The following is a 25,921-nucleotide window of genomic DNA, read 5'->3' as shown; positions in this document are numbered from 1 at the left end:
TTTCATCATATTTTTTTCCCCTTTTCCTTTGAGGAGGGGGAGTGAAAGAGTGGCTATGGTGGAGTTCAGCTGCCCAGCAGCTTAAAACTACCAAGCAACAGTCCTACTATCCACCGACCAGCGTCCTTATTCAAGCCTGTTGCAGCTATGTATGCTGCTCTGCTCTGTCTGGGATGTGGACCTACCCATGGTATCTGGGGCCAGCTCATATGGACTAGAGCCTTACAATCTGCAGGAATTCCCCTTCAGTGGGAAGTTGCATCACATAAAGACGGTTCTCCATGGTGGAAGACAAAGCCTGTAGGAATTATTAGAAGTCGACATCCTCCATCGCTCTGACCCCCGAGATTTGGACATAATTTCCAAAATGAGCAAAAGGGATCTGGGATCTGTGTCTGCCCTGATACGAAGGAAATCACTGCCCCTGGAAATCTAGTCACTATGCTTTGGTGACTTCATCAGCGTTTTTGTTCTGCTTTGTATGCATCAAATGGAAAAGAGCTACCCCAGGAACACTGTGCTTTGGTGGCAGAGATCTGCTTGCAGCTGAGGACATTACTTATGTTTGTGTGTGAAAATCACACTTCCCTGCTAAAGTACATAATATTGGGCCACATGCTTTCTAGCATATCACCTGTCAGGGAAGCAAAGCCAGGAAAAGCACTAATACAGCCCTATGTGTCCCTCATGGCTATAAGCACAGCCACAAGCACAAGCATGCTAACACACAGGAAATCTGTGCATGATCCCCAGAATTCACAGATGCAACGTGCATTTCTGTGCCCGTGCCCTGACACCAGCTGGCAGCAGGAGGTCAGCTCCCAGCCTCAGCTCACTCTCTGTTCCTTGGGTTTGCTTTAATGCCTCCTTTGAGACACTGCCTCAGCGCAGTGAGTTTGTGAATGTGACATATCATTCAATATTATCCACCATGAGCCACTCTGTTCCTATAGCAACTGCCTCCTTAGCCCAGTTCCTGGGTCTCTTCAGGTCTGTTTGATATTCACCTTGACACCTTTGGTGGAGGCCTTGAAGGAACACACAAAGTGTGAAAACACCTTGTACTTATTAGGCCAAGGTAATTCCTCCCCACATGGATGGGCACATATCATCTCCAAGAAAGGGGCTCCCACCTCCACGACTCCCGTCCATCCTCCACCTCTCTATGTCCTTGCATGAATAACGACCTGCACAGCTTAACCTGGACAGGAGCCTGAAGTCCACAACGAGAAACGCTCTGATCTGGGCTCCTTCCAAAAGGGCCACGCAGATATAACTAGAAGAATGCGTAAAACGTTGACCCTAGCTGACGTAATTTCTGTTGGTTGATCTGATGCAAACCTGTGACGCACCCAGCAGCCCCTGCAACTCCTGTGATTTTACCTGCAGCCCCTGCAACCCCTGTGATTTTACCTGCAGCCCCTCCAACCCCTGTGACAGGTCCTACAGCTGGCTCCGGGGACTACCGGGAGCTCCACCGGGGGCTCCTCCACGGGCTGCAGCGTGGAGATCTGCTCCATGTGGGACCCGTGGGCTGCAGGGGGACAGCCTGCTCCACCAGGGGCCTCTCCCCAGGCCGCAGGGGAACTGCTGCTGTGAGCGCCTCCTGCTGCACTCACCTTGGGGGCTGCAGAGAGGTTTCTCACTCCTCCCTGACCCAGACGCTGCTGTGCAGCAGGTTTCTTTCCCTTTCTTAGGTGGGCTCTCACACAGGCGCAAACATCATCCTTTTTGTCTCAGTTCTGGGCAGCAGCGGGTCCCTCTGGAGCCTCCTGGAACCGGCCCTTATCTAACATGGGGCAGCTGCTGCATTCTCCTCACGGAGGACACCCCTGCAGCCCCCAGCTACCAGAACCTGTCCTCGTAAACCCAACACAAGACACCGACCGAGCCTCCCTGATTCCCAGCAGGTGGGTCAGGCTGGGAACCCAGGCCAGTGCCCGGCAGACCCTCCTGGGCCTTGAAAAGCAAGCTTTATGGGGACGGAGCACCCAGAAAGAACGGAGTCACACAACAGGATTCATTTCCAAAACCGCCTCGTAGACACCTGGGCCAAAGAGCAGGGCCTTGAGCGGGTATATCACAATGACAGAGTTCATTTCCTTCCCAGTAGCTGGCATGTGCCGTTTTTTGGGATTTCGGGGCTACAGCGTGCTGCTAAGAGGGATGTCTTAGCTCTTGCAGGGCAGTGCTTCCACTAAGGCCAGGACTTTTCTGCATCTTCTACTGCCCTGCAAGCGAGGATGCTTGGGGCACACAGGAAGCTGGGAGGGGACACAGCTGCAGGGATTCCATAAGACACAAGCAAATGCAGCCTTGGCTTGGTGACACTTCCTGTTGATTACTGCTCAACACAAATTACCTCGAGCAAGTAACTGTGACGACTAAAGGAAAGAGACGTATGGATGCTGCTAAGCTCTTCTAGATTGTACCAGGTAGGAAAGATACCTCTGTAGCAGGCGTGAAGAGGATAGCACTAATTAATTAGATGAGAAGTGGAGGAAAGGCACTTAGAGGTAGTGAAAATCAGTTAACGTGATGATCCGGGGAAGCTTCAGTCTGCTTAAGGAGTAGCAAGAACAAGCCTAAAGTCATAGCCAAATACAAGAAAGAGAGGAGGACACGCAGCATGAGAAGCTCCCGAGAGAAAGGAGCTCTGTTTTGGGTAAAAATCAGTCCCTTTTTCTATCATGGAGACATCCAAGGGCGTAGGACACGTGCACTTCAGGGAACCAAGAGATGCTGTGCATTTCTCTCGTCCCCCTGACACAGCCACTAGGTGACGATGCTTCCAATTCTCTCTAAAGAAACCTTGCTTTCTCAGGCCCAGGTGTCCAGCTGCACACCAAGGACGTCCCTGGCTCCCAGGCACAGTTCCCAGGCCGAAGGCCGAGCTCCCCTCCGAACCCCCATTCCAGCAGACCTTGCTCCTGGCATGGTGGAGCAGCCACTTCATGTCAGCCTTTTCTCCTGGCAGTCAGCTTACCGCCGTAACCTCTGCCATCGGGGCGCCCGAGAGCCGTGTGAGGTCAGCAGAGAGTCACTGTCAGCCTTTGACCTCACAAAGGTGGGTGGCCATAAGTGCCCTGAGCGTCCAGCTCGCATTGAGTACTGCTGGTGGCACTCGAGGCGTGGAGGTCTGCATGGTGCAATGGGAGACGCCGATGTCCTGCTGCTGGAACAAGAGACGCTGATGTGCTGCTGGTGCAGGAGGAGACCTGAAGGTGCTGCTGCTTACAGGTGCTGAGGAGCGGGCAGCCTCAGCGGGCAGCTGAATCAGAGGGCAGTGAAGCCAAGCAGCTTCCTTCTCTGGGGAAGGGGGCACAGAGAAAGTGATTGGAAATGGGGTACAAGCCCTCAGCCTCTAAAAGCAATCCCTCAGATGCTGAGGTATAATAAAGTTAGGTATATCTGTTTGACTCTAGACCCCAACATGTTTGTTAGTGTTCTGGTTTGTCCACTGCTTTCTTGTGGGGGATTTGAGTTGGCCATTACTGTTTAGGTGAATGCTGACTTCATAGCTATGGTGCACTTCATTCTTAAAATGGGAAGTTTCTACCAATTTCCTGTCCAAACTTGCTCATAAGCCAACTGCAGTCATCATTTCAGATGTCTCCCAACTTACACATTTCCTATTTCTCCTTGATATTTACTCAAGAAATTCATTTACGTAGAGACAACATATTCTTCTCTCAGCTGGCCTCTGGCTGGGCAGAATGATGTCCTTTCATTCCCTTCCAGACAATAGGCAACCTGTTCCTTCTGTCTTGTGAACTCTTCCTCCTAAGTTCAATGTGAATACAAGTGGCAGAACTGTGCCTCATGTCTCAAATGAGTGTCAGGGCTGCCTTGTCCAGTGTATTCATACTGGAGGGGAAAAAAAATGAATAGCCATACCCACTATATAACCACTTAACTTTTTCAGTCCTCCTTGTGCTAACAGTGCATGAACGTGAGGTTTTGTTGTCATTTTGTTTGTTTGTTTGTTTTAAACTCCTGACTGCCATATAGCAAACATGACAAAAAATCACCCTTTTTTGAGAATCTCTGAGAATGGCTCTGCTTTGTATTATCACATGTCACTTCACCTGAACCATTTCAATCACAAGCGATAGCCTTCTGTCAGGCTTGGTAGTACTTCCCAACCTTATGTCACCTGCAAATCTCAAAGCTCCTGTGTAATTTTTAATCTTCAGCCACCATGTCCATACCGAACATATCTAACTTTGAAGTCAGCTCTGCCCTGAATAGGAGGTTGGGTTTTCAGAGGTCCCTTCCAGCCTACATTTCTCCATGAGTCTTTGCCTCCTTAGCAGCTGCAGTTTCAGAACTGTCTCTGAGAATTACCATAGGTAACCACTCCTTTGCTGGTAATTCCCTCTTCAGTGTGAACAATTGCAAATTCCCTTTATTCACTTGCAGCCCCAAAGCTCAAATCCGTAGATAATGTATCAGAAGCTCACAGAAAGTGAAATAGATGGAGTTCATCCCCTGTGTAGGGAAGAACTGGTCCTACAAAGGAAAGCTACTAAATTATCTGGAAACAATTTAGCTCTGATAAATTATCTTGTAAATTACACATTACCCCCTACTTCCCTGGTCTTATCTGTTCTTGCTACAAAACTTTGCACGGTGTTGATGTCAAAATAACAGGCCCACACTTGTCTGGATGACTCTTTACCCTCTTCTGGACAGAAGTATATTTGTTACTCTCCCATTCTGGGGACTATCCCCGATTTGCACAATTGTTATGCATTTTTCCTACTTGACTTGTTGTTCTGCGTGCCAATGCTGTTAACAGGCTAGGTAGATATCAGCTTTTCATTTTTCACTTGAATCACTATAGATTTTTATTTCACCCCAGATGATGTTGCGCCTAGTGCCCTACCCTCCTTTTCAATGGGAGTCCTGTCACTGCCCTTAAGATCACATTGTTGTTGCTGTTAGATGCAGGAAATCAGATTTGCAGCATTTGAGACATCAGTAACTTTTGACCTAGTTTTGCCTCAAGTGTGCAACTGTCCTAATTTGTTCTCTTTCTTCCCTCTGGTTTCTGTGGCTTAAGTACCACTTACTATTATTGTTTAATTTCCTATGTGAAGGAGGTTTTTGGTCATTCTTACTTTATTTCTGCAGTTTTTAACCTCTGAAACATACCTTTTCTCATCGCTTTCTTCCTCTTTGAATTTTGAATTTTAACTATGCCTTCTCTGCACTCAAGTCCCAGAGCTGCTTAGTCAGACTCAATTATTCATTTCCTTAGATTTCAAGGTTTGCATTTCTAAGCCTCAGAACCTTCATTCTAAACCTGGTTTTGTCTGTCTTGAAATGTAAAATGAGAAAAGTCAGCTCATGATCACACTTTATTCAAATTTTACTACATTTAAACCCATACAGGAGCCAAGTCTAAAACGGTCTTGTATTTTTTCACTTTTGGGAAGAAAGCCATCACATAGTATACCTGTATGAACATAAGTGGTAATTATCTTTCAATCTTTTGCTGGAAGTTAAAGTCTCCCATAATTCCCATTATTGTTTACGTGTCTGATAACTGTACAGAGATAATTCACTATTAGACTGGAGCTAAGAGCAAAGAGCGGGCTAGCAAGACTGTCTATCTTTAGCATTGATTTGCACAAAACCACTCTTTTGCTGACCCATAACATTTAATTTCTCTATCCTCTGCTTCTTGCTAACACAAAGCACCATCTTATTCCATCCATTTGCCTTGGTTTCCAGCCTTCCTGAGATTTATCGGTCCTTGTATGACATTCATGCCTTTGTTTCACCCTTCCTGTGTTGACACTTGTCATAACAGTTTTAGATCCTGAACATGATCATCTCAAAGTTTGCCTGACAGTTAGGTCTTCCTCACATTGTCATAGAGTATCAGGTCTCCACCACTTGAAATAGATCGTATTGGATTAGATTTTTGGCACCGTCTCTTGTGCTGGTAGTCCATTATCTTCACAGTCCATACAACTGGCCATCAGTGAACATGAAGCGGCCTTATCCTGCCCGTTTACCTTTCTGGAAATCAGCCACTCTCTCTGCCTAGAGCAGGGAATGGATTTTCCTCACCTTTCTTCAAAAGCTCTGAAGTTTTCTGTGATCTTTCCAATTTTATGGTATGATAAGCTTTTGCTTCCACCGAAGGGTAGAAGTCATTATGAATAGTGCCAACAAAACAGAAACATAACAATGAAAACGATATTTTAATTCAGAATAGGTATTTGAAAAGTTCACCTTTTCTAGCACAAATGGGGAAAAGAAAAAAAGGAAAAAAAAAAAAAAGCAGTCCTAAAACATCAAAACTGTGGCCAAAGAATTAGAAGAAACACTATTTTTCCAAAGCTGCAATGTTTCCCATTCATCTGGCTGGGCCAGCAGAGCACTGGAGACCTGGATGCACTGCACTCATGGCTGGTTACCCTAAATGACCTGCAGGGAGATCTTCTTATCTCTATCCCTCTGTTTCTCCTTTCAATCTCTGTTTTGTCTGTTTGTATCACTAGCTCTCAAATCGCCACTGATATATGCACGTGCAGCACCCAGCACAACCTTGTTTCAGGCTCCAGCGGGACCTTTAGGCATTACCATCCTGTAAACAAATAACAATGATAGTGAGTGTAATTACAATCGTCAAACTATTCCAGCTCCACATCATTAGCCATGCCCTGAGCTAAATAACATTTCAATCAGTTCGATATGTCATCTGTGGCTTTCTTCACTGTCACTTGCAATCCAGCAAACTCCTTCCTTCACGTTTCTAGATTAGACAGAGGGTTCTCAACTGCAGACATCCAATGCCCTGTTCAGGAAGCAGTGAGACCTTTCCTCTTCTCACAGATTTAAGATGATATCCAAGCATCATGAGACACAGTGCGTATGTCTCCTAGGCCCATCCCATGAGAGCAGGACATTTACCACACATGAGAAGAAGACTTAATGCAGTGGCAAAGCAAAATACTCAGTGTCAAAGCCATGTCGAGATGATCATTAAAGACAGATCAAAATTACCCAATGCAGGAGGAAAATCTATCGTTTGTAGAAGATTATGTTCTCTGATTATTAGTTTCAAAATTAGTTTTTCCTTTGGATTTCCTCTGAACTTAAACTTAGTTTGGAATGCCTTTGGTTTTGAATATTTCTAAAATTGTATTACTTCTCCTAAGTAAGTTGCTAGTCTGTTCTATTTACGTGAAATTCGAATAATATTGTGAAGCATCTGCCATCAGTTTTACTGTGTGCCAGGCTGAGTTCCCTGATGAATTTCAAATTTCAGATATGAAACGGTAAAGGTTAAAAAAAAAAAAATGTTACAAAGGGTACTTCATGCAGTAGCATAAACTTCTGTTTTCTCAAAACTTGTATCAGTTCATCTCACCAGGACCAGCAGGGGAAGCACACTCTGCCTAGGCACTGGCAAAGGCACACAGTGAGACTGTAGGGTCTCTTGCTGGGGTCATTCAAAATTTGACTGTACAAGCCCCTGAGCAATATGACAGGGCTTTAAAAATGGCCCTGCTTGAAGTACGGGGGTGATCTGGAGACCTCTAAGGTGCTTTCCAACAAAAGCTTTTCTATAATTGTATGAAATCACCTGCAGTAGATTAACCCTTGTCGTTATTCCCATCACAGGAAATAACTGTGACCCCTGGGTAACAGGTGAGCTTACTGCGACACCAGGGAGAGCCTTCCTGTACTGAAAGGCAACCTGTAGGAAAGCTGGGGAGGGAGTCTTTATCAGGGCCTGGAGCGACAGGACAAGGAGTAACCGCTTTAAACTGAAAAGTTAGATTTAGAATATATATTAGGAACAAATTCTCTACTGAGAGTACCTCACATCCTGTGCATCTGCCAACTTCTGCATTTTATGGTTGCCTCCCCTACTTAAGAGAGGATATTGGAGTGCTGTGTGAAACACTCAGATCTTACAGGAACAAAACAATACCTTACCTTTTGCGTTCAAATACGTGCCCAGTACGTTCAGCTAAAACAACTTCTAACCTACAGCGTTTGGTCGAAAGTTCCAATTTCTGTCTCAGTTTCATGTACACCAAATTTTCAAGCAGGATTTCTGGGCCAGTGTCGTCTGTCTGTGATAGACTGCTTTGCTAGATCATCATTCACTGCTCCCTCTGCCAGGCACAGGCCTTTCTCTCTTAATCCCTTGTAAGAAAACTTGCAGAGGTATATGGGGTAGCAGTCAGCAGTGTAAAAGAATAAGAGACATACTGCCTTCGTACATAGATATACAACACAATATCAAAGACCTCATCAAGGTCCACCAAGGAAAGGAAGCAATGCAGGAGAAAGAAGACAGGACAACAGGGGGAATGGAGAGCATAAGGGAGGAGGCAGCCAGTGGCCTTAAAAACAAAGCATAAAAATAACTTCCAGTAGTGGGACATAGTGAATTGGAGCTCTAAGGTCTGCATCTAGAGATGTCTTTTATCTTTATCATGCAGTTGTGGAGATGGGTCCTCTGGTTTTGGTCATGTTTTTTCACATTCTGCAATTATCTCCCAAGAACCACCCCCTGTTGGGCAGAAAGGTAGAGGTGCGCTCCAGAAACACAGCGATGGCAAGGAGTCCTCCACTTCATTCTTCCATTTTTTTCCAGCTGGAAGCATTCATAGTTGTCAACTGAATTGGTTTTGAGGAGTAGGAAAGACAGCATTGCTGTCTCTTCTTTCTTTCTTTCTTTCTTTCTTTCTTTCTTTCTTTCTTTCTTTCTTTCTTTCTTTCTTTCTTTCTTTCTTTCTTTCTTTCTCTTTCTTTCTTTCTTTCTTTCTTTCTTTCTTTCTTTCTTTCTTCCTGTCTGTCTTTCTGTCTGTCTGTCTGTCTGTCTGTCTTGTCTCTTTCTGTCCAGCACTGATTTTATTGCTACTTGTGCATATCCAGACTGTACAGTTTTCTCCATTCCCTCTGTTTCTTCCCTGTGTCTTGCCCCTCTTCCCTGCAACTGAACAGCATTGCCTTGATCAATGAAGTGGCAACATGCGGCTTACACAGTAAACTGCTGCAATTACAGCTATAGCCATGGAGCACAGCTGCAGATCAACAGAAGACCACCAATAACTCACATTTCTAAACTGCTTGTCACAATTCTTCAGTATGTAGGCTGTGATGCTGCCAAGAGCGATCTCACCTCTTAAGCACCCATCCATTTCTTCTCTTCCCAGACTCTCAAGGTATCCTGGTCAAACCACCCCCCTTGCCCCATCTCTCTGTCCCACATTCCTTTTCCCTCATCTTTTTTTTTTTTTTTTTCAGCATAGTATCTCCATAGAAGCTGCTGCTCCCCAACTCCGAGTTGACTAGGGCTGAACTATTGAAAAAGAAAAGAAAAGCTATAAATTATAGTGAGAGATGGTGAATACCTAACGATCTCTTAAAAGCAGGAATTTAAGGGAATAAGTAATTGATAAATGGAGTTAAGATCACTAGGAAAAGATCCACTGTTGCAATCAGTAGAGTTAAGAAGTTTTTCAAGTACATTAGAAACAAGACCTGAAGGTGCTGCTGCTTAGAGGTGCTGAGGAGCGGGCAGCCTCCGTGCCGGTGGCTGAGCATGCTCCTCTTAATTACTGCTCTACCCTTCCTATCTTTTTACTAAGGTGGGTAGAGAGAAATGCCCATATCTGTTTATTTCCTGGTAAGAAATGTAAGAGCCTTGTATCTGCATATTCAGCAGATTCATCCCAGCGCCCTTGGTACTGGCGATCTGTGTTGATCTGTAATAAAGAGCAATCGGTAGCACACCAAGTCTCCGTGACCTTGCATCTAACAGAATCGTCCGAATCCCTGTTGTGATCTCTCTACAGCTGTGGGCTGGCTAAGCTGTCTGTTGGATGGTGAAAATGGGAAATGATTGGGATGGGAAATGATGAGTGGGCCGAGAAATCATTGCTGGGATGGGAAGACTTCCTTGGGGTGGAAAGCCATTGGGCTAGGAAATCAAAGAGATGGGAAATCTTCCCTGGGTTTGAAATCCTTGGGAAGCAAAAGCGTCGGGATGGGAAATCACTCCGGGGATGGGGAAGTATTGGGATGGGAAGTCTTTAATGGGGCGGGTAACATTCCCTGGGGAAGGAAGTACTTGGAAAAGTAATCAGAGAGATGGGAATTCTTTGGGATGAGATCTCTTTGGATTAAGAAACGCTTCGTGTCGATGGGAAATATCTCGTATGGGAATCTGTTATCATGTGAAATTGTAAGGATGGGAAATGACCGTTAGGATGAAAAGCTGGTACTGGGACGGGAAATGCTTGGGACGGGGAAGTGTTGGTGTGAAACCGTCCTGGGCATGGCAAATGATGCGTGGGAGGGAAAGCCTGATGGGGATGGAAAAGTCTTGCGACGGGAAGCCTGCTTGGGTCCAAAACCTGCAGTCCTCACCAAGATGGCGGTGAGGGGCTGGTCAGCCGTTGGGACGGAACCGCCGTTGCCCGCGTTCCCCAACCGACCGCCCCACTCTCCAGCCACCATGGCAGGTACAGCAGCCGGCTCCCGCTCCTCCCGGGGCTGCGGCCCTGCTGGCGAGCCCAGCGCCCCAGATCTCACCCCAGCGCCCTTTTTCCCACAGAGGGTTTCCCCAGACGGCTTCCGCGGCTTCCGCAGACGCAAAACTCCCCCTTCGTCGTCCCAGCCGTGCCGCCAACGGTGGCTGCGTGGCTGCTGCCCTCCCTCCCCGGAGCGATGGCGCTGCCCTTGCAGCCCCCCCAGGTACCCACCCTCCCCTACGCGCTGCCCCAGGCCACCGTCTGGCACGTGGTGCCGGGGGTCCAGGGGCAGGTGCTGCAGCTCCCCGCCGGGGAGTCCCATTCAGTCTCTAATTTTGTTCTTGGTAATGGGACAGATTGTATTAATGTTTGCAAGAATGTGTGAACAACCAGCCTCACCTCCATGTCATATTTTAGGATTAAAACTTGTGGTCGTCCCTGTCTCAAAACACAGACATGCTTTGCAACAATCGCAATCCCTCTTTAGCTTGAAGGAAGTTGTCAGTGCCAGAATGTACTGACTATGACAATTTACTTCATCATCCAAACTGGGCAGAATTTTCAAAAACCTCTTCCAAGATTTCACTTCTCCAAACATTATGTAAAAGGCATTCAGCTGTAAAGCAAGAAGATGAAGTCCTTTGTTTCCTATGCCAGAATGACATTTTCAGCACTGAACAGGATTGTCACCGACTGTTAACTGGTTTTTAAGTTGTGGCTAGGTATAAAATGTAGAAAATGTTTAAAAATAAAACTTGCCTTTGGATAGTGAACTGTCTTCTTTGGGGATTACTTCAGTTATCTGTGAGAGGAAAATAGATGATTGGGGGGGTTATTTTTTTTTAAGAACGGGTGCAGTCTTGCCAGTAATTTAGCTGGTATATTTCAAAGTGACCTCTTAGAAACTTTACAGCTCTGTTGAATCAACATGTCTCTAACCCTACAATTAAATAATGCTAAAAGATGCAGCAATTTATCTTCCTGCAAGCGCTTATTAAAATATCTGAGTAACTGTGACCGTGCCTTCATCACAGATATATATATATATTTAACGTAGAGTTGCAATCAATTAACAGCAGGAAGACAGCAGATCAAGGATACAGCAAACTTTGAGAAGAAGGGGAATGCTCACTTTGCCAGTGGCATGGCTGCATGATACCAAGAATTTTGAATTAGTTTGATTTTTTGGAAACAATTTGTTTTCTTTCTGCACTGTAGCAAATACCACAGGTTTGCCATCATGTGCTGTTCCCTAATCCATATATCCATCATCATCCATTGCTGCAAGATCACAAAAGGTTAGAAAAGATGAACTTAGGTCCAATTTAACAGCCAATGATTTTTCAATGACCAGAGCTACAACAGATTTTATTTAGCCACAAGCAGTTTTTTTTTCTGATGTGAAGTCAGATATTTTGATATTTTTTTTTTAAGACACTAAATGTCATAAAACCTGCAACTAGACCAGATAAAGTTCAAATTAGAGTGATTCTGAATCCTTTCATTAAAATGCTTCACATTTCTGTGCAAATTATTTCTGACTCTTCTGGACAAAAGTGGATGAAATAGTTCTTACAAATCAATAATAAAAGGTTGGAACCTTTTACTCACACAAACACTAGTGAATTTTCCAGGAAATATTTTTTTGGCAGGGAATTTTCCCAAATCTAAAATAAAGGGAGGAAAAGTTGGGTTCTCATATTAGTTATTGGTTTTGACTGCTTGACAAAGGGAATAAAAACAGTAGTTAAGTGCAAGGTTTCCTTCTCTTCTTTAAATTTTCCAGATTTAGCTCTCTCAAATGCCCAAGGAGCTCACCGTTTTGCTTGGTGCCTTCCATTTTTCTGAACAGACCCAGAACGCTGTTCAGGTTATGAATGGACCTGGTCTAAGGAATGGGAAGAAAGCAAAAACCAAGGATACCTCACAGCCCTAAATGCCATAAAAAGCATTCTCATTTTAAAACAGATCTCAAAAGCTTTTTTTTTTTAAACTGACATCTGCTAACATGGCAATCCAAGTGCTGAACAGAAACCAACTGAACTAGCCCCTGAAAGCCTGAATAAAAATGAGTAACTCTGGTGCACTCAGCAGGCCTGTAATAGAAGTTGGTAAGATTTTTAGATTTCTTTTTTCTCCAGGGCGCTAGTAAAGTTTTTGCATTATGAGATTTTGAACTCTTTTTGTACAAAAGAATTACAGATGCACTACAGTCACGGTAGCTGGGGGTCTGGAAATACATGCCAACAAGTGTCATAAACTTTGCCTTTGCTGAAGGAAGATAAATACTACAAAGAAAATCTGTCTAGTTTGTTTTACAGGCTTGTCTTTCTCAGTATGGAACAAACTGACCTCCCTGGTCTAACTTTCCAGTTGGCTATTCTGCCTTTGTCCTGGAGAGAAGAGCAAGAAGGGAACAAAATATTTTTGCACTCCAAAAAATGCATTAGAGAAGGATTATCACACCTACCTAAGAGTAATTTCTTGTTTGTTTATAAAGCACCAAGTATTTCTCTTGGACAGTCTCTGTTGCTGGCCTGTTTTGTGCCTTCCATTTATAATGAAGATATTAAAGATGCTTAGCCCATTTTTTTTTTTAGAACAGTGTAAATGGACAGTCAGATGACAAGCAAGAAAGAACACCATAAACTCTTTGTTTTGACCCTGCTTTTTAATCACCCAGCATCACTCTGGCTGTAAAACAGTCTCCGCTGATTTACCTGCTTGTTAAAGCACCCCACAGGCTGAAAGTGTTGTGTGCTAGGTGTCAAATTATATTTAACGGTGCATAGGTAAACCATTCATCTTCCCATGGTCGAAGCACAGAACAGCCTCCTGCTAACACAGCTCATCCTTGCTGCTATGAGAAACCTCATCACCTGTAGGAAAACCTAAAGCTAAGAATTCCAAAGCAAAAGCAGAAAATACACGTTTTGTACTCTTTATATATGAGTGAATTCTAGCTGTTAAATGCTGCCTACATCTGCACTGAGAGCTCATTCTGAGGCTGGAGGGAAGGACACTCAATACCCACCGACAGCAGGAGAGCAAAGATGCCAGCCAAGAAGGAAAAGGTTAAAGCTGAACGCTGCCTCAGCCTCCTCCACCAGCGAGTTGGGGGGTCACCTTTCACCATGATCTCTGAGACTCAGAGCCACGAGTTACCACAGCCGCAAGGTACAGCTGCTCCTTGCTGGCCCAAGCAACTCCATTTGAAGACGTGCCACTTCAGGGACCTGGATTATGACAACCTCAAGATCAAATCAATCTGTTCCTGAAAGCGCAGATTGTCCTGGTGTTTCTGTAGGTGTCAAAGAACAATCCTGAACTGAGGCACTCATATGATCAGACAGTGCTTCAGCACAGATTTGTCTTCAGCTTGACACATCGATATGAAGAGGAAGCAATTCTTCAAAGCAACCTCTCAAGCAGGGATCTAATAAGGTGGCCAAGACAATGTGCTCAGATCTGAGCATGCCACTCTTCAGAGAATCAGTTTCAAGCCTAAGATGTTTCACCCATTTCCCAGTCCCAGAGCGACAGCGACGCCTTTACTCTGAAAGTCTGTGTTCTGCAAAGCCAGGAGGTGACCAATGACTTGACTGAGCAGTCTCCCCCAGCCACGAATGTCACAACCATGAGACATCTGGGACCACTGGAACGAGCTGCGAATAGCCCTGTTCTCCCTCCCAGGAAGAGCTGCTCCATCTTCTGCTGTTCTAAAGAGCCTTTAACATATCAAAGGAAGAGAGAGGTCCACAGAGCAGCTATTTCCTGCTTCCAGAGATCCTGGGGAAGATGGTTCTTGTGCTGCAGTTCCTGAAGAATTTAATGTGCATTAGCAGAACGAGAAAGTAAAGCTCTTAAGCAATTGCTAACCTGTTCTCAGTGCTCACAAGTCCCAAATCACTGATTTTACAATATATATAAACCATGGCAGCTGGCACCTAGCACTGCACACGTTGGCAGTGTCATCAGGAGCTAGAAAGTCAGGGGTGAGGGGATTAAGGGAAAACCACACATCAATTTAGTAACTTGGCTCTCGTACGATACTTCCTACTGCAGGAGTTTTAGCAAAGCCACTCAGAGGGACCTGCTGGTTAATTAAAATTGGACTTCTGCTGGAGCAGTCAGAAGGCAGCAGTGTATCAGTAGATAGCCAATGGGCATCACTGTTAATTAGCCTGTGGCAGGTTCAGGGTCCACATATCAATGGTTGTGTGTGTTTTTCTTCACTTTCTCCAAACCTGTGAAAAAAATTTCTTATACAGCACTGTACAGTCACACGTTATAGGTGGGAACCAACTGCATACTGCCAGTCTGTATCAACTTCCAATAAGACGGTGTTGGAAAAAGGTGCCTTCAGTGGTCAGTAGCACAATAGCTCCGGTGATGTGTTATTTAAGTGCACTCTTACAGAGGAGTTTCTTCGTAACAGTATGTAGTTGAGAGTGTTCGAGTTTCCCAGGTAAGATTTATGTTTTCTCCTACCAAGCACCAGCTCAGTATGCAATGCTGTGTTAATAACACCCAAGCATGTAGATGTTAAACTGTAACTGCTTTTAAACCTATTTGTTGGTAAGAAAAGAGCTCAATACACCACCTTCACAGGGCAAAAATTCACATGGAAGAGCAGAAAAACCCAGAACTGCTTTGTGAACTTCACGTTACCAACAGCACCATCAATTTAGATCCTGGCCTGGCATCCAGGATGCACGGTCTGCAAGCACTGCTGCGATGTGGAGGTGCCAAGGCAGGTTTTTGGCCTGCCCTGACTAAAATTTTTTTTTTTTTTTTTTTTACAAACAATACAAAGAGTGTGCCAGGTATGCTGTAATGCCAGCGTGTCAGGTCAATAGAGGATGTCCGAACAACAGAAGCGTTTGTCCTAATTTCTGGCATGAAAACACTTTTACAGCATTCTTTTCACGAAGAAACCCCTCTCTATCTTCTCCAGTGCTCCAGGACCTGCTGCAGCTGCAGCGGCTGCGCATCCCTCATCTTTGACAATTCTTTTCAACAGTTCTGCTTTCCCTCGGCACAGTTGAGGTCACTCCTCTTCCTCTTCCAGCTGAGGAAGCAGCTTGCGGGCTCTGCCACACGGTCAGTGCAGAAGCGAAAGCTGAGAACACAGCAGTCAAACTCTCACTGCTAACAAAGCCACCAGGGCTTCGCCAGAGGCGAACCGTACCCGCTCTCCCTCCCAGCTGCGAGGCTCGCTGCAGCAGCCCCGACCCGAAGCGCTCACAGTGCTTTGCTTGGTGATGTCACCGATGAGTCAGAGTCCCCAGATGAGCATCTGCCTTGCCACTCTTTAATGTTGGTGTTGGTTTTTGTTTGTTTGTTTGCTTGTTTGAAACTTATGCAGCTAATGGTAAACCTTCAGGTAAACCACAGATCAATAGGAAGAAGTCCCACAAGAGGGAAGGCCGTGCTTTTCTTCCAGGCAATGGCACATGCTTTAACATGCTGCATTCGACAAAGAAGCTCTCTCCATTTTGCGCAGTGGCAACAGGCACGACTGCAACATACGCAGGTGTAGGCAGCACCTGCAGGTCCCAAACCCTTAATCAATTTTTAGATAGCACCAATTTTTTATGTAGCGGCTTTCCCTTCATCCATAACCCCTTTTTTCCTTTAATTATATCGGGTGGCTCTCCTCCATCGTTCTCTCTGTCATTTTCCTCCCCAGTGTCTGAGCAGGCACTGGGAATCGTTTCCAGAGGAAGGGTACTGCTGAAGCTACAACATTTACTCTCAGGGAAAAGAGAGTATGTGAAAGAATACATACTTCCTTTCTTTTTCCTTTTTTTTTTTTTTTTAATCTCTGAAATCAACGCTGCGGTCTGGCAGCAAATAACTATGGGAGTAATGATGATTCCTCATCCTCACTGTAACGCTGTAGTTAATCTCATAAAGAACCAATTTCCCCAGGCAGTGGCCATTTGAGATGGGAAGGGGCAGTAAGAGGAAGTTTTCCTTAGACTAGCTCTTCCCCCAGAACACCTCGCCATCCAGCAACAAATTCAGTTCACCTGCTCCGCCTGATCAGTCAAACGCGCGTCCGACTCCACCACACGCCACAGCGGTGGTTCTGACGTGGTTTGAGAATCACCTACCCGCAGAATATCTCGGGTTTGTACACTCAAATAACACAGTGTTTTCGAAATAAGGCCCAGAGCTCACACTCCGAGTGCAGCCTAACAGCACCAGAGGGCCGGTAGGCTAAACATTCCCATCCTGGCAACAGTACTGACCCGGGCAAAAGTAAGCATCCCTTCTGCACTTTCATCGTGAACATCAGCATAAGGAAACAGAGACCTCCTCGATCCAATTTTTAAGAAACAAACACAAAGGTCACCCAAGCGGGTTGTTTTCAGCAAACTAACGGAGAAATTAAGGTGACAACCGCGTGCATCCAGAGTTAGTCAGATCCTGAAGGCAGTTCCTTTGGGAAACGGAGGAGCAGCGCGCCAGATGACGGCTACCTTACAGCGCACCCCTTAGAGGCACTGCTACGAAAGGAAGGCAGAAGGTTGGAACTCAAAATAACTCGCAAGGCGCCCATTAAGGGGGAAGCTTTAATTTCCTCAGCAGAACCTCCCCCCTGAAGGCAGCCCAGGGACTCTTTGCTTCCCTAGGGAGACAGCAGGGACGGGGCAGGGCGGTGGGACGGAGGGACAGAGGGCCAGATGGACGGCCAGACGGCTGGATGGATGGACAGACAGCCAGACGGACGGCCAGACGGCCCAAAAGGCCTGAGCAAGGGCTGAGGAGTGGGAGGGAAGGGCACGGCGAGGGGAAGGGCGGCCCTTGGCCTGACAGAGGACCTTGGGCCTAACCCTAGGGCAGCAGCTCCCCATTTCACAGGGCCCAGGGGGGCTGCCTCTAACAGGAGATGCAGGTAAATTTTACAAGCACTGCATCACAAATACCCTGCAACACCTGAACTACTGACTGGGACAGCCTCCTTCCTCACCTCCTGAAAGCTCCAGCTGGCAAACCAAGGACAAAATGAAAGGCAAATGTGGAGGACCTCATAAGATACTATTTTGTTCCCTATGTGCCCACTGCTGGTGACACGTAATGCCTCCTGTTCCCAAACGACATCGGCACGTTACATCTTTACTACGTGTTGAAAGGACTCAGCAACTTGAACACAATTTAGAATTACCAATCCCGGCAGCAGGCTGTACAGCTGAAGCTGCTTTAGCCAATAAAGTGTGTCATGCTGCCCCTCAAAGGTTTCTTCCTGGGAACGTCTGCTGTGACACTCCTGATGTATTACTTCTCGGAATGGCAGAACTGTGCGGGGTAGGCCCCACAGCAAGACTCGTATTTCTGTCCTTCCCTTTCAGGAAAGGATCTCCCACCTTGAATTTATTAATTTTCATGATGATGATACACAAATTGAAGTTTTGAAAAACTGAATGCTGATTAACAGATTTCTAGCACAGCCTGTGCCTCAAAATTCATTTCTCTCCATTCAGGTAATCTTAGTTTCTGAGTTACAGTTACAGTCAGTTTTTTTTTTTTTCTTTTTTGTGATCAGAAGAACGAGGGGACTGGTTGTCCCAAGTCAGCCAGGGAACTTATCTTTGGTCAATGCACCAAGCAACTCAGCTCTCTTGGGGAAACTTAAATAGAACAGGCAGATCTCCAAACGGATAAAAAAAATAAATCAAATGATAAAAACCCAACCGACACATCTGATACCCCAGCTTATTGAACAGCACAAGGGTTTAATCTACAGGCTCTGTCCAAAGCAGCAAGAAGTGACAGATTTAATCCAAACGAGTTGCCCGCTCTCACTCTCTGATCTGGAGATGTTATTTGACAAGCATGCGTAGCAGTAACACTTGTAAATGCTGGGTTACTGCACCACAGCCCCAAATCCCTCATGGGCCCACTAAGATACTTTTACTGATCGATCCACAGTAAACACTCCCAAAAAGATTCTCAACAAGTTAAACCCTGTTTAGAAAGAATCTGAGGAACCTGTCACTGCAGCAACAAAGGGCTGCAATTGTATGCAAAATCTCCAACACCCTCCTTAGCACCCTGCTAGCTCAAGGACTGTGTGGGACTTCCGTGCCCTGAACGAGTCCACCCTGGCCACATAATGCAGATGTAATGTTCAAGAAAGCACATATCGTTATTGAAACTTATCAGATCCACAGCAAAAAGAAAAGCTCACACTTCTGTATTTCTCCTCCTTCTCCATTCACAGAAGGAAGAGACTGAAAACAAGCAGATTTGTGGTTTACATTTACAGTTAATGTGAAAAATGTTTATTTGTGAAATACATCACGTATTGTTTCAAGCTACAAAAAACTCACTCCCACAAAGGAAGGACTTTTTACCTCAGCATGCAACCCCAGTTACAAGTAATTTCCTATCTACCAGAGGCCGCGTTCCCCTGGCACTCAGTCACTCCGCAGCACAGCAGCCACCTTTGTTCTAAGGATGGCAAATTCTAGTTAGAAACGCTCTGTAGAAGAGTGATGTTGTCCCCTTTTAACACGATCCGACCTGCAGCACAGAGAAGGGAAAGAGGGGATTAGAGAGAGCCCAGAATCTGAGAATAATCTCATGTTTTCAGAAAGTATTTCATGTGGTTGAGCAGGGTTTTGCCCATCACGCAGAGTCCTGTTCCTGCCAGCTGCCCCACACTCACAAGTCCCACTCCAGCCACTGTCCCCGTTCCAGCAGCACGCTGTTCCTGCTGAAAACCCCAGCACTGGCCACATATCGTTGCTTCTGTCCACCAGCAGGTGGTAAATAAACACTGCCGCTACCATGGCTCCCTGCTTCGACTCAGAGATCACAGCAAGTGTGAGAATCGCCCAGGGCCACCGGCTTTAGATGCAGCTGAAAGGAGCTGTGACCAGACTCCTTCAGCCAGTGCAGGCCGCCTGTTATTACACTTTTCAAAGACCAGAACTGGTCTCAGGCAGGGACAGATTCTCCTTCATTCAGCAAAATCACCAGCTCAAAAATCATCAGGGACAGAGATGTAGCCAGGAATTGTTCACTGAACTTCAACATCAAGGCTCGTCACATGTTTGGTACCTCTCAGTGCTGCTACCTAGAAGGCTCACCCAGGCAGGTTTCAGACCGCGCGTCACCCGGGTTGCACAGACACATGACATACCCAGCTGTTTCCTTGATTTTGTCTTGGAGTGAATCTCCTCTGCGTCGTCCAGCACCAAATTCATGTACTCGTCAAAGCCCTAGAAATCAGCAACAGTGGCAATTAGTTCAGCAACAACACAAACCATCATCAGCTTTGCTGACCCAGGCTGGACAATTAAGACTAATTGTTAGAGAAGTACGATTTTTTTTTACCTTGTGATAGTTTTTCTTGACAAGAAAAAATAGGATTGTGAATGAGGGAAAACAAACTAACGACGTAACGCGGGGTCGTGCTGATGCTCACAATGATGCAGCCTTCTATCCACATGTTCACTTGCTCGTAAAGCCACACCTGGATCCTCGATCTCTGCAGAATGAGGGAGGAGAGTAAATTGGAACACAAACACCGCGAGCAGTTTTGTTCTCTCTCGTGTGTTCAGAAATACCCGCTAACCATAGCCACTATAGCTCCCAAACACTCCAAGGAGCAACTCTCAGGGGCAGTTTCAATTAACAGTCTGACATTTTAGAGTGTTATATGATTGGGTGAATACTACACGTTTGCTGAAGAACACGTTTCCAGTCACAAGGGAACACTCCTGCATGCCCGGCTGCACGATCCCACTCCTGTTAACACGAGGGGGAAAGGCCGGGCTGCGCAGCAGCTCCTTGTACCCACCAGCACGCCGCACAGCTCTCCATTCCCCACAAACCTGCCCCGAGCAACGGGTGGGAGCCGAAAACTCAGCAAGGGGGATCTCCGGACCCTCCCCGCTCCCCCCACCCCCCCCCCAAATCCCCATCCCCATCCCCTCCCCGTCCTCTCCCCACGGTACTCACGTTCTGCAGGTAGCGGAAGATGAGGTTCTGGGGTGCTGCGTTAAGGGCTCAGCACGGGGACAAGAGCTCCAGGCCTGGGACAAGGCCTCAGGACAAGGCCTCAAACCGTGGAACAAGGCCCCAGGGCCCCGGGACAAGGCCTCAAGGCCCGGGCCGAGACCGCATTGCCCCGGGCCGAGACCCCTGAGGCCCGGGCTGCCCCCCCACCCGCTCCCCCGTCGCCCCCCGGCCGCAGGAAGGATACGATTGGCTGCACCATCACCTTCTGCACCTTCTGGCCCTGCCCACAGTACACCAACATAATTATTCTGCTCCCTCCCGCCCCTACAGCCTCATCATCTGAAAAGATTACAGTCAAAACAATGGCATACACAAATAAAAGTCAAGAGTTGACATAGTAACTCCGAGATTTGGGTATCAACTGTCCGAGAAATCAGAACACCCATGCTTCACAACGTGCCCAACATCAAGTTGCGCCAAGGGGGGACGAAGGAAGAAGCTTTACGTTTAAGCCTTCAGAGCATCGCTCAATCAGTACGTCAACTCACAGCCACCACAGTGTGCCGATGGACATCTTTCTGTGCCAAAAGGAACAAGTGCTTTGTCCTCTTGATATCAAAGGTAGCCACCTATAGTTACAGAACGGATGCACAAGACCTTAACTCTGACCAGCAGAAAAACTTAGGACAACTGAGTGCAGATCCTGACAATTTCTACCAGTTCAAACTGTGCTTTAAGTCTCATTGCAAAGCCTCAGTTAGGAAAAGGATCACCGGGGGGTATCCAACAAGAAGAAGAGTTTTAAATTATTTTTTTTTAAAACATACCATAGGACTATGCAGTTCAATCGTCAATCATCTTGGAAAGTTCAAGGAGGAGGTCATCCTCATCCTTCCCTGGGTCCAAGTCAAGTTCGGCTTCCAGTCTGCCGCCTGAGATTTCCCAAAGTAGCATCTCAAAATCCTCGTCTACAGATAAGGGCGCGTTGCCTGGGGAACTCAGCTGGCGTGTCCTTGCTTCTTCTAGCTGGGAAGAAGCTGAAGTTGAGAACTCCATCGGCTCCACAGATTCTGCCTGGCTTCCAAGATGTGCTTCAGGTCTTGGCAGAGCAAGGAAGAGAACAATCAGTATATGCCATTTCTTAACGGGAAATCCCTTTTCTGCAAACCGGCTCTTAAAACTGTAGCCAACCCATCCTGCACTTCAATCTTACACAGGGATTGTTATTCAATTAACCCAGGGCTACATTTAGAGCCCAATATATTAGCAGGTACATTTTTCAGTTTGGGGGTTTCTCTGTGAAGCCAGAGCACCTGGAGCCTAGCAAAGATGGTTCAATTTTTGTAGCAAGAGGCACTTTGCCACCTTTATTAATTTTCCTGTAAAAATGTTAAGAAGTCTCCATCTGCAAATATCTGTTTACTAAGTTAGTCATTTTTCCCATGGCACACTCAGCAGAGTTTGCTCCCCAGTACAGGAAGCTGATCTGCATCCATCACTTCCCTCTGCTCTCCCTGCAGTCTTGTCACCTTGTATGTTTGTTGAGGTGGCATTCTTGAGGACCAAAAGGCAGAGGACACTACTCATCATTTATCACCTCACAAGGAAGTAGAAGAACTTCACCTCATCCTCATTTAGGTATTCAGACAGACCAAGAAGGGCCCCGGGTGCCCCGGAGGACCACCCCCAGTGACCCCTGGTGGGCCCCCGGGCGCCTTGATGGACCACAGCCAGTGACCTCCGGCAGGCCACAGGGCACCCCAGAGGACCAACCCCAGTGACCCCCGGCGGGCCCCCGGCTGCCCCAGAGGACCCACCACAGTGACCCCCGGGGGTCTCCCAGGCACCCCGGAGGACCCACCCATGTGACCCGCAGCTGGCTCCCGGGCGTCCTGGAGGACCACCCCCGGTGACCCCCGGCTGGCCACAGGGCACCCCGCAACACCCACCCCGGTGACCCCCGTCCGGCACCCAGGCACCATGGATGACCGTCTCCGGAGACCCCCCGCGGGCCCCCGGGCTCCCCGGAGGACCCACACCAGTGACCCCCGGCAGGTGCCCGGGCCCCCTGGAGGACTCACCCCGGTGACCCCCAGTGGGCCCCGGGCACCTAGGATGACCACTGCTGGTGAGCTCTGGCAGGCTCAGGGGCACCCCAGAGGGCCCACGGGCACCCCGGAGGACCCACCCCGGTGACCCCCGCCGGGCCCCCGGGCACCTTGGAGGCCCCACCCTGGTGACCCTCAGTGGGCCCCCGGGCGCCCCAGAGGACCACCCCTGGTGACCCCCAGCGGGCCCCCGGAAGCCACAGAGGACCCACCCGGATGACTCCCCCCAGGCCCCAGAGGGCACCAGGGGACCAACCCCGGTGACCACCGACGGGCCCCCAGGCACCCTGGAGGACCCACCCCAGTGACCCCCGGCAGGCCCCAGGGTGCCCCAGAGGACCCATCCCGGTGGCCCCCGGCGGGCCCCCTAGCTCCCCAGAGGACCAACTCCAGCGGGCCTCCGGGCACCGCGGAGGAACCCCCCAGGTGACCCCCGGTGGTCCCCAGGGCACCGATGAGGACCAAACCCAGTGACACCCGGAGGGCCCCTGGGCGCCCCCAAGGACCAACCCCGGTCACCCCCAGTGGGCCCCTGGGCGCCCCGGAGTACCACCCGGTGTACCACCCCCGGTGACCCCTGGCGGGCCCCCAGGAGCCCCAGAGGACCCATCCCGATAACCCCCGGCGGGCCCACATGAGCCCCAGATGACCCACACTGGTGACTCCCGGCGGGCCCCAGGGCAGCCCGGAGGACCAACCCCAGTGCCCCCCAGCAGGGCCCCGCAAGCCCCTGAAGACGGCCGCCGGTGACCCCCGGCGAGCCCCCAGGTGCCACGGAGGCCCAACCCCAGTGACCCATGGCGCTCCCCCAGGCGCCGTGGAGGCCCAACCCCAGTGACCCCCAGCGGACCCCCGAGTGCCCCGGAGGACCCACACCTGTGACCCCCGGTGGGTCACATGAGTATACATGAGTATACACAGGGACAGAGAAATAGCAGGAAACACCAGGGGCAGGGGAAGCAGGACAGAGTGACAGACAGAAGTAAGCAAAGGAATAACCAGGCTACGCTTCAAGGCAGAGAAAGACAAGGAAAGGGACAGGAACTGGGACAGAGGAATGGAGGGGGGTGAGGCAGGAGAAAGAGGGAGAGAGAGAGAGAATCATGGGAGGTGTTGGGTGCAGAGAAAGGCCAGCACAGGGACATGGGGTTGGACTGGGAAAGGGGACAGGGAGCATGACAGATGGACTGAAATAGAGGGGTGAAGAGCAAGGAAGCGCAACCAAAACTGTGGAGCAGAGCGGGATGCAAGAACACAGAAAAGCAGAGGCGGACAAAGTGGAAAAAACTGACAGAAAGAAATTGAGAGATAGGGAGCAGGAAAGAAAGACTAAGAAAACTCAAATACTGCTGGGGCAGCAGGACTGAGAGATGGAGAACTGAAAAGTTCTTAGAGGGAGCGGGCGGGGGGAGGAGAACACTGGAGCACTGAGACTGAGGGGTCTCAGAATGGGACAGAGATGAGAAAGGAGAGAGCAGTGTGGAGCAGGGCTGAGACAGCAAAAGAGCATCAAGGGAAGGGGAGCAAGACAGAGGCACAGAGAGAAAGAAAAAGGTGAGCAAGCTGGACAGAGGGCTTGATGGCACAATGGCAGAGGCCAAGGGACAGAGATGTGCAGACGGGTAGGACAAGGAGTGGAAGGAAAACAACAGCAAAGAGCAGGGCAGATGCAGGTAGTGAAACATTAGTAAGGGGGAGTTGGTGTGTAATTGAGAAAGATGGGAAAGACAGAGTCGTGAAAAGGAGGACATGGATAGAGAAGGAAAAGCCTAGGATGAGCAGAGAGAGGCGGGGGGGGGGGTGGACAGAAGCAGTACAGAGAAGAAAGAACCTGGGAAAGGTAGCAACACAGAGGAAAAGGGACAGGGAAGAGGATGTAGAAAAACATGTGAATGGGAAGTGGGCGATACAGAGAGCAAACAAGCAGGACAGGGGAGAGGAGTGCAAAGCAGGCCAAAGAGATGGACAGGCTAAGAGAAGACGGGACAGGGAGGGGTGGCAGATGCAAAGGGGATCAAAGGCAGCCTGAGATGCAGAACATAGAGGACATGGCCTCAAGGGCCTGGCGCTTACCGCAGCTCCTGCTCTGGGCAACGCCAGGAGGATTTTTGCAGTTCAGATGCCCCTTGCTCACTCTGTCCCCCAGCTTCATGCTCTGTAAGGATCCGGAGGCTCAGCTGTCACCCAACCAAGAGAATACACAGGGGTGCATCTGCAACAATGATGGTTGTCCACAGCCCTTGAATTTCATAGTAGTCTTTCATAACAAATGAATAATGGAAGAACAGAAAAGATACACAACATGTCCACAAAAGCCTTTGTGGAGAATAAAGGGAAAAAAAAAAAAAAAAAAACACTAGAAATAGCAAGCAGCTAGTACATCAGTTTTGTTATCAGAGTAACATTAACATACTAGAAATTTCCATGTTCTTTACCCTTTACATTGAAAATGTCACCCAATTCTGTCAGTGTTGGCCACTAGCATTTTGTAAATTTAAATTTGGACATCTGAGAAAAACATTTCAAGTCCCTGTTATAAATGGAGAAAAGAATAAAAGAGGGGTAAGGGGGGAAGAAGCACAGCATTCCTTTCACCGATAACATGAGCAAAAAGCTCAGGCACGTGGCAAGAACAGTCTTTGAAAGATAAAACAGATAAGTAATTGCATGTTATTTAATCTTATCTACAGAATAAGATGTATTTGTACTTGCTAATTTATTCATGTTTATTTTGCTACAGATACTAAAAAATGTATAAACTGCAAGATTACATTTTGTAACTGATGTGATCTTCAGTAGGAATAGCTATCTAAAAGAGCAAACAAAATACCATTCATCGACAACCATTTGAACTTTTTTCATATATAAAAGTAATAAAAACATCCCCTGGGATGCTCAACTTCAGAATCTTTCCATTCAACTTGAGGCAGAACCAAGCACTTACTGTGGCTATCTTCATCTGTGTCTCCACTGCTAGCAGAGTGGTAGTCTAATACTGTCCAGTACACACTGTAGCCTACTTGCTTATACATATTTATTGCAACCTGATTTGATACTCTCACAAAGAGAACAATGAAAAATTCACCTTTTCTTTCAGAAAAAAAATAAATAAGACACAGTAAGGAAGAAAAGCTAACATACGGGATGCACTCCTTTACCAAGGGACAAATCCATCAGCACAAGTAGTTTTTGGTCACGTGATCAATCATTTACATCAGGTGTCGGGACAAGCCAAACACACACACAAGTGTCAATTTAAAAAATATATTAATTTTTATTTTATGGAAATAACAATCTACAGTTTAGATGCATTTAGATTGCATTGGCTTA

General features: G+C 47.4%; 2 long non-coding RNA genes across 2 annotated transcripts in view; one reads left to right on the top strand and one right to left on the bottom strand.

The window, feature by feature from the left end:
- Positions 1 to 9,040: 9,040 nt before the first annotated feature.
- On the top strand, positions 9,041 to 11,285 carry LOC136786941 (uncharacterized). Its single transcript, XR_010826569.1, has 2 exons — positions 9,041 to 10,499; positions 10,592 to 11,285. It is a non-coding gene; the product is annotated as an uncharacterized lncRNA (long non-coding RNA).
- Positions 11,286 to 18,762: 7,477 nt separating this feature from the next.
- Positions 18,763 to 25,921, bottom strand: part of LOC106041306 (uncharacterized) — a 124,879-nt gene continuing 117,720 nt past the window's right edge. Inside the window, exons 9-14 of the long non-coding RNA XR_010826571.1 lie at positions 24,665 to 24,803; positions 20,728 to 21,582; positions 20,484 to 20,510; positions 19,857 to 20,010; positions 19,663 to 19,741; positions 18,763 to 19,040 (exon numbers count right to left, since the gene is read on the bottom strand). This is a non-coding gene — a long non-coding RNA (uncharacterized lncRNA). The remainder of the gene's footprint in view (positions 19,041 to 19,662; positions 19,742 to 19,856; positions 20,011 to 20,483; positions 20,511 to 20,727; positions 21,583 to 24,664; positions 24,804 to 25,921) is intronic.

This window comes from Anser cygnoides, chromosome 25 (assembly GCF_040182565.1).
Source record: "Anser cygnoides isolate HZ-2024a breed goose chromosome 25, Taihu_goose_T2T_genome, whole genome shotgun sequence".
Classification (NCBI taxonomy): Eukaryota; Metazoa; Chordata; class Aves; order Anseriformes; family Anatidae; genus Anser; species Anser cygnoides.
This window is presented reverse-complemented; position numbering and strand designations above follow the sequence as displayed.